This window comes from Nuphar pumila, chromosome 9 (assembly GCF_984573655.1).
Source record: "Nuphar pumila chromosome 9, dmNupPumi1.hap1.1, whole genome shotgun sequence".
NCBI lineage: Eukaryota > Viridiplantae > Streptophyta > Magnoliopsida > Nymphaeales > Nymphaeaceae > Nuphar > Nuphar pumila.
The window spans coordinates 113,543,523-113,552,683 of NC_143257.1; the positions used below are offsets into that span (position 1 = coordinate 113,543,523).

Sequence of the window (9,161 nt, forward strand, 5' to 3'; positions counted from 1 at the left end):
AAGAAGACCTGATTAAGACTTGGGTCTGGACTTGAAGGTCTGATTAATTAATACATGAATCTGAATATAGTTTGTAAAATTTTACACCAGACTCGGGCCTGACCCAAGTTTCGATTAAGACCCGCAATTTTTCAATGTAAAAATGATAAAAAATATTATTTTACTGGGTATGGCACAGGTCTGGTTCATGTAGTTCTTATCAGGTCGAGGTATGGTTTGTCTTATAGTGGGTCTGATTAAACCCAGGTTCGGACCCGATACCATACCCAAAAATCGAGGTCAGTGACCTGGGTCTGAACCAAACCCGACCCATTGACACCCCTAGTACCTACCCTTGGTAAATAGTCTTGTAACTCTTGCTGTGTATGTGCAAAAAAATAATTCCATATTGATGAGAAAGAGTGGAAGGGCCATAGCAAGATGTATAAATGGATCTCCCACCCACTCGGATCGGCATAACTACTATTCCCAAGGGCTTTAGAAGCAGCATTAAAGGTTATACTTTCATTTTTCTTGTTTGCCCCTTTAAAAGTAAATGTTGTTTTTTATTATACTTTCATTTTTCTTGTTTGCCCCTTTAAAAGTAAATGTTGTTTTTGACACATGTTATGCATAATCCTATGCATGATATGTACACGAGCTCATACGAACCAAGTGGAATGCTGTATATAGGTGTGTCAATGGGTAGGGTTTGACCCGGATCCAACCCGCACCAAACCCTCTAAGGTCAGGGTTTGGTGATAAATAAGAAGGTCCCATTAGAATCTGAATTGGACCCAAAGGGTCTGATTAATATATGGAGCCGAGTAGGGTTTGTGAAATTTCATATCAGACCCATGCCCAACCTGAGTTATGACTAAGATCCACAAATTTTCAATGCAAGAAAGATAAAAAATACTATTTTACCAGGTATAGCCTGGGTCTGGTTCATGTAATCCTTATAGGTTCTGGGTATGGTTTTTCTTATGGTGTGTCCGATTTGATCCAGGTTCAGACCCGGTGCCATCATTTAAATCAGGTCGGGTCTGGTTCTACCTGGATCCGAACCAAACCCGACCCGTTGACACCCCTAACTGTTTATTTCCCCCTCAACTCATTTATGCTTATTGAGCAGATCATGGCTCGGCTCCACTGATCTCACTTGACAAATAGGTATGAGCTTCATGCATGCCAAATCAATTACAAGAAAACCGGTTTATAGGGATAAACTTTTAGCGGCGATTTTGGGCAGCATTGCCACAAGATATTAACAGTGGTATTCATTCTATAAATCCCACTAAAATTACCATATCATATCGTGGCATGCAAAGTTGCCACAATATAATATAAAAGACGTGATAGTAAGACAATATAATATAAGTTAAACTATTAGTTTTTAGCAAGATTTCCTGCTGCCACTTAAATTCTGTTTTAGTAGGATTTGGACTTGGGTATGGACCCGGACTCCAATACTTTTATCCTACACAAACCGGACCTTCAGCTTGCCTTTTTTTTTACTGTTATTTAACGAAAGTCGTTGCACAATAAAATATTCATTTTTTCTGTGGATGGGATTTTGGTGGGATACCCGAATCTGAATCCACTTAGTCCAATTCAATAGAACATATAAAATCTGAATTCAGTCAGAATTTGAACCGGATCTAATCCAACAAATGACCCGAATCTGAACACACATAAGATTTTATCAATTTAGAAAGTTGGGTACAAATTTGGCATTATAATTTTCCATTTTGACTGTGAGTTTGCATCTAGAATCTAAAAATCAATTACATGGATCAATTCAGTAAAAAATACCTACATCTTGATCCAATCTGAATCGTCTAAATCCCTAAAGCAGAGGGGCACCGTACCAAAACTGCTTTGAATGGGTAATGTGTGGGCCACTATCAGCCAAGCATTAAATAACTATGTGCCTAAGCCAAACTGCTAAATTTGCAAGTGCTTAGCTGGAGCATTAAATTTTCTTCTATCCGTGCGATTTAGGCTCCAAAGGGATGGGGTTTGAATCGGTCAATTTATATTTTTCATTCAAGAAAAATATAAAAAAGACAAAGAAGTTTTATCGTCTGACTAGATTGTTCATACTTGAGTGGATAGCATGCTTACTCTTTGACTTTGTCGAACTCGCCCATTTAAGTCTTGTTTATGACAAAGGCTAACCAATCCCCGACTTGTCAAACTTGCCTATGAAAATGCAGATGGCCTTGGGTCCGGTCTTATTTATGATGAAGGTTACGTTGGATTCTAGTAACGGATCTCATACCGATTTTAAATGAAACCTCAAGAACTAAAAAAAAAAATAGTGGGTTGATAACTATAACTCATCCCAAACCCAAATGCATGAATGAAAAATACATTAAAGTTTGGGATGAAAACGGCTATACCAAGAGAGCTATATATAATCTAAACACATTAAAGTCTAGGAATGAATCCGAATAGATATAGTTGAATTAGTTTGGATCCAGGCAACACCACTGAATTCCGTTGAACCTATTAGACCAGCTTGCACAATTATTATACTTGAATGAGTCATCTTATGAGTTTTGAGGATATCTAAATGATGAGTCAAATAATTCAACATAGATCAAAGTATGAAAATCCGATTTTAGAATTATTTTTTACTCAAAACTCATTGTATGATATGAACCTAGTTATGGTTCGAATGAAATCTGTATATGATACAGGTGAGTTAGATCCATATTGGCACTATGAGATCTAAGAACATTTTATACGATTGAATATTATTTTATTGCATATGCTTATTGACAACTATTGTTTGGACCCATTATATATAGATCTATTGTAGTTCTAAATTAATATAATGATATTTAAATTTATTTAACTTGGTTACATAAGACTATGAATGCTTTGATGTATGTTTAATTCAGGACAGTTTCTTATTGGGTCATCTTATTGAATGAATCAAGAGATAGATTCAAAAAAGTATAATGTAGGATATGTTGTATGAATCCATTTGATTTGAACTTAAGGATATGGATTTGAACAATAGTCGTATCTTATATCACCCATGGTTTTCCTTGAGCGGTCTAAGCTTGCATGAAAATCTATTTTTCACTATTGATTATGTTGGACTTGATGATAACATCTCAAGTTAATTTTAGATATGGACTCATATAAATTCAATAGATTTGGATATACATTTTTTAAATTTGAACTTATATGTTACCACATTTGTGGTTTGATTGCTTATTATCATATTTGATAAGATTAAATACTTGAAAAAGAATGAGCTTATAATGTTTGACATACCTAAATGATAATGGAACATGAAAGAATAACTCTCGTTGATTACGAATTTAGTGCATATCTAAATTGAATCTGGATATGAGGATTTAAGCTTTATTACTAATGCATATTGCTTCTAGTTTGTGATGTCTTAATACACATATTGTTTAAGTGCAATACGCTAAAAAAGTAAGAGCTGAATTATAATTTGCACATGTATGTGAATATTTATATGCATATTATGATAAATAATCATCATAAATCGTGCTTCGTGCTCCCTATGGTTTGCTTGTATGAATGCATGAAGAAATATTTTCATACTTTATAAACTTTATGCATGATATGCAATATGGTGATATTCATATCTTTTAAATTATATTTATGTGTTTTTGGATCTTGATATATCGATCTAAAATGATCAGGTGATGGTTAACTTAACGATAGTTGATTCATGTTGTATGTGATGATAATGCACATGAATAGTGATAATATTGTTTATGATAAAATATTAAAAAATATGAGTGCTTGTCATATTTAGCAATCATAATTGAGTTGATGAAAATACATAGTACTCAACTAGTATGCATGTGAACTTAGTACAAGGTTATTAACATATGATGATGCTCTAGAGTATGGCCATGGAAGAGCCATAAGAACCTAATGGCTAACTAAGAAAGCGAGACCTATATTATGATGTATTGGAATGAATATAGAAACCTTATGGTATATGTAAAAAATAATTCACCATGGTTTGAATTGAAGATGCAGTAAATGGTGAAAACTAATTTTTTTTTTTTTTGCTATGACATTGCACCTTAAGCATTTTGATTGAAAATTTTGTCATGATGATAAATTCATATGGTTATGTGAAATGAGTGCATGAAAGTGTTATAATAATAAAAATCAACCTAGTTTGTGAATGTCCTCGTGACAGAGACATGAATGAAAAGTTCAGCTAGTGCATGTAAAACTTTATGATGTCATAGCTAAACCTATAAAAGAATCATGGTTTATATATGGTTTATATAATGATAGAAAGTGCACATAACTATGTAAAAAATAACCTATAATACATGTAAAAACCTCATATTTAAAAATAAATGATAAAAAAATCAACATAACTATGTGAGAAATAATTCACAGCATGTGAGAAAAATATCATACTTAAATATTGATATAATCCAAAGGATTGTGGAAGTTTATTTGATACATGTTTTATTTTGAAGCATATAATATGCTTGTTTGCCCTTTATGGCCAAGTGAAAGATATTGAATCAAAGTAACAAATCTAGTGCGGCTACATGGTCTCACAAATGGAACCCCAAGAGCAATAAAAATGGTGGGCCCTTAACTCTCATACTTAAAAAAAAAATTACATTAAAGTTTGTGATGAAAATAGCTACACCAAGAGAGGCTATATAACCACAGCACATATGCTCAAAAATACAGTTACAGGAAAATGACCCCCACATTCACATATCTCTTTTGTCTTTCTAGTTCTCCTCCCCTCACTCCACATAGCTCGGATCAAGGAAAACCAACAAGTTATCTACTCTCTAACTTGCCAAACTTACCTATCAGTTATTGGATTAGACTTGAATGTAGGCATTACTGTATTAGGCACTAGTTAGTTGAGAGGAATTGTAGTCTAAGGTGCTTTTAAGCAGTGTGATTTTATCTTCCACTATTGCAGTGTTCTCAGCATTGGCTAGGGAACGACGTACAAGTCCTCCTATATTCATAACTTCGGTGGATTCATGCACAAATATGATGCTTTATCAAATGGAAGGTGAATGAGATGGATTTCCTGGTGGTTTTGGCCTTTGCTTGAAAACAAGTAACAGTTTTAACTGTCCATCCATTATGTGTTATTTTTACATCATTCTGAAAATGGATCCTTTATTCACTGCATCTATTTGTGGATCTGAATTAGTGGAATGTGAGCTACCCAATCCCATGGAACAAGGAGAGATCAACCATCTAATTGCATTTTGGATTCAAATTCAAAATCTCAGCTGAATGAAAAGATGTAATATCAAATTTAGATCGAACGAGCTAATTATGAACATTTATATGCATTCACCATTTGGATTATGCATCGGATTTTGGTTCGTTTCAGATTTCATATTTGGATTTGGATGTAAAACTGCAACCCAAGTTCCGTATCATATGTTCCTAATGAATTCCACTAAATGGATTAAGGTTCCATTGGACGTCTGACCCAAATACTATTATCCATGACAAATCCATGCTTTGGCTCTGTAAATGAAAATTGTATGGATCACAGATATCGCTGATTATTACATTGAGCTTTAGGAGAACATATCACCGTTCATTGTTGGTGAGTGGTGAGCCATCAGAACCTTCCATTACTGTGATCTATCATTTCCTACAGCTAAAATGGGGCCCATTAAACATGGTGCGTGGTGATCTCACCACCTTGGCCCGCTAATCACTGCGATGTGATGTGGTGGATGGTGGTGATGCCATATCACTAGCGGATGGTGATACGACTTGTCAATTGACTGCCCTACATGATACGTCTTGATCGTTGAGTAGTCATTAGAGAGTCAAAGTCCAGTACGACTAGAACCTAGACATAGCCTAGTATGGATTAGCGTGGGTGCTAAATAAAAACATTTTTTGAAGAAAGCCTGATTAAGTCCAGACTTTGGCCATGAGTTAAAATGGGCTTAGGTACCAGGTGAGCTAGTAAGTAGCTAAGTCAAACGGACTCGGCTAAAAGGTCGATGCACCCGCGTTGCCGGTACCCGACACGGGTGTAATTTTGGATACAGGGTGGACATGGTCAACTAAGTGTCGAACTCGGTCAATGCATCGGGGCCGAATCCGTTTACTTTTTAGACTAAGTCAACTTTGACCGAGTTTATTTTTATCCATTTATTTTGGTAAGTTTGTGTTGTTACCTCAATAGAATTACTTTTTTATTTTTGCTTTAAAATTTACAATCTTATTATTGTTATATATATATATATATATATATATATATATATATATATATATATATAGCCGTGTCCATGTCAAAAAAATTTGAAATTACTCTACACCCGCACCCATGTGACATAGGTAAGTAGTCTTGGGTTTTAATTTGGGGATGATAATAGTGAGATTTATAAATAACTAACTATAAAAACAGAGTAGGAAATGAAACCAACATTGTGTTTAGACACCTTTCAGACAGCGTAAGGAGTGGGGGATGGCTATAATTCTGCCAAGTTGGTTGTTGGTAGAGTGGAAGTTCACCAACTCTTTATTTATGCCCCACCATGACCCAGTTTCCATGTAAAGGTGAAGAGAGAAAAGAAGAATTAGGTGGCTGCTTGGTTTGTGTGGCTGTCTTGCTAGAGAGGTGGGTATGAGTTTCAAAGGCTTTTGGTCCATGTGTTTAGTGCTAGCTTTTTGCACATATGGCATTGCGGGTGCTAGTGCAGGAATTCCAGTCTTCAATGTGAAGAAGTTTGGAGCAAAGGCTGATGGCCAAACAGACGACAGCAAGGTACGTTCCACGGCTAATATGCATATAAGTAGATCTACGTCACAAATCTCATTTTCAGCAAAATATCGACGACAGAAAATGTCATGATAATTTGAAAGTGCTCCATGAATCATAAGCACCCATAAACTGGAATCATATAAAATTTATGGTACCGAAACCATTTCACAGCTGAAGCATGAGCTGTTTCAAAAAAAAAAAAAAGAGCTGAAAACATGAGTTGATTGGCATGTTTGGATCCATCATATGCGGGTGGTGATTATTTGATTAATATTCATGTTTAAAACAATCAAATGCAGATGACCTTTGGTACGAAGTTTAATCTTAAGAGATGACAAGTAATGTTGTTCATTAATATCAGATTCCTCTCAGGTCGTATATATGGACCTAAGTAGATCTTCACAAGAGTAAGATGCACTGACTTGGGATTATTATCAATTCAGGCATTCGTAGATGCGTGGAAGGCTGCTTGTGCATCAAATGGACAGGTTCATATGGTGATACCACAGGGCACATTTCTCAGTGGCCCAGTTGAGTTTGAGGGTCCTTGCCCAGGTGCATATCCTATCGTAGTAGAGGTGAAAGGAAAGGTGATAGCACCCACAGATCTCTCCCAATTCCCATCAGACGCTTGGATATCTTTCCAACACATCAATGGCCTGATGTTAACTGGTGATGGCACTTTCGACAGTCGTGGTGTGTCGGCTTGGCCAAGCAATAAGTGCCCCAAAACTGCAAACTGCAAGCAACTACCAACAGTAAGATGAGATGATCATTTGATGCATATCTCTCATTTGAAGGAACAGATGGCTTAATTTAGTCATTAAGACTTGTTGTGAATGTCTGAAAAGTCTTTAAGATTCAATTTTGTCACCAACTCAACCATACGGCGTATATCCTCAGTGGATAGCAAGTTCTTCCACATGCTTATCTGAACCGCCGGCAGCTCCACGTCAGCCAACTCCACTTCCGCCGACTGCTCCTCAACATGCTGCGACTGCACCGCCGGAGTTGGTGTCGAGGAGGAGGGCGAGAACGGTAATGGCGGAGCTCGTTAGGTTGTACAGACAGAGCAATCGATAAGTTTCACATTACATATTTTGTCTGCCGTTCTTTTTAAACTTAATCAAATTTCGGCATATTTCCTCGCGTACTTTCGGTATGTCTTCCTGCAACAAAATATGTAATGTGAAACCAATATATAACAGGAATCCCCAATAACAGTGGATACAAAACTCATACAACATCGAAACAAGGTTCTTCTCCTTTGTATATTGCTTCAATATGCTTCATTACGAATATGCCACAATCGACCCCATTACTTTGTAAAGGAGCATCGTCAGCACACAGCAACATCCACTCGGCAATGTCGACACCCAAAAGGTCGTTTAGGAATCCCGCCTGTGATAAAGAGATAATATAGTACAGTCCAGTCCACCTCAAATAGCTACGATTCACCTATGGGCAGAAGCTTACCAAATGCATAGCGTCACGTTCTACACCACTGTGGCAGTCCAATGAGTTGTAGCACCATACTTGTTTTTCCCGTAAATTCATCTCGTATAAGACCCAATGTTCGGGATTTTGCCAGAGTGTAGGAAGTAAAATCTGCAAATCGATACAATAATTTATAATTCCATGGACATATCGTGAATGGGATGTTACGACTAAACCTTGGAAAAGAGGTTTGTTCACTGACCTTTTTAAAATTCGAAAAGTCTACGCACTCATCATCGTTGTTCCAACAAGGTAGTGCATCTACGAATCCACTGGTGTGTGGCTTTCACCGGACGTACATCTGTTGCACGAAATAGTAAGGTTTAACAACCAAGAAACGTGAGTAAGTCATAAAAGCAAATAAAACAATAGCAGATCAGACATACCATGAAATAAGGGGTGATGATGCGTACTGTATTGCTCGTTGCGTTACTTTGAATATAATTGACAAAATCACACATTGTCTGGTTGCAAAAATTTTCGAACTTCAAAACATACAAACCGATGACCTAGAAAATGATAGTGGTTACATACGTACAAAATTACTAATAGTGTTCCTGTCTGCAAATTCATCTTGCATCTGCTCGATGTAATCTACAAACTCGTTAGGGCGTTGCCGCCTACCCTTGTCTGTGGATGTTGCACTAAGTGCACCATGAGCGTAGTATTCAGAATTCGACATTGAAATTATTTTCTACAGTAAACAACACAAGTCAAAATACGACATGAAAAGGCAAATGTTGACTAAACCAGTCAGGAGGTTCAAAAAATATACGCCTTAAGCGCTAGTGCTGGTACTGTGGATGTGGTTGTCTTCTTCTTCGGCGCCGTGCCTGGTCGTATTGCTCCCATCGTCCTCTCTTTTGGCGCCATGCCTGGTCGTATTGCTTCCATCGTCCTCTTC

The 9,161-nt window shown here is 36.7% G+C and overlaps 1 pseudogene; it reads left to right on the forward strand.

The window, feature by feature from the left end:
* Nucleotides 1-6,646: 6,646 nt before the first annotated feature.
* LOC149828928 (exopolygalacturonase pseudogene) lies at nt 6,647-7,527 on the forward strand (annotated as a pseudogene).
* The last annotated feature ends 1,634 nt before the right edge of the window (nt 7,528-9,161 follow it).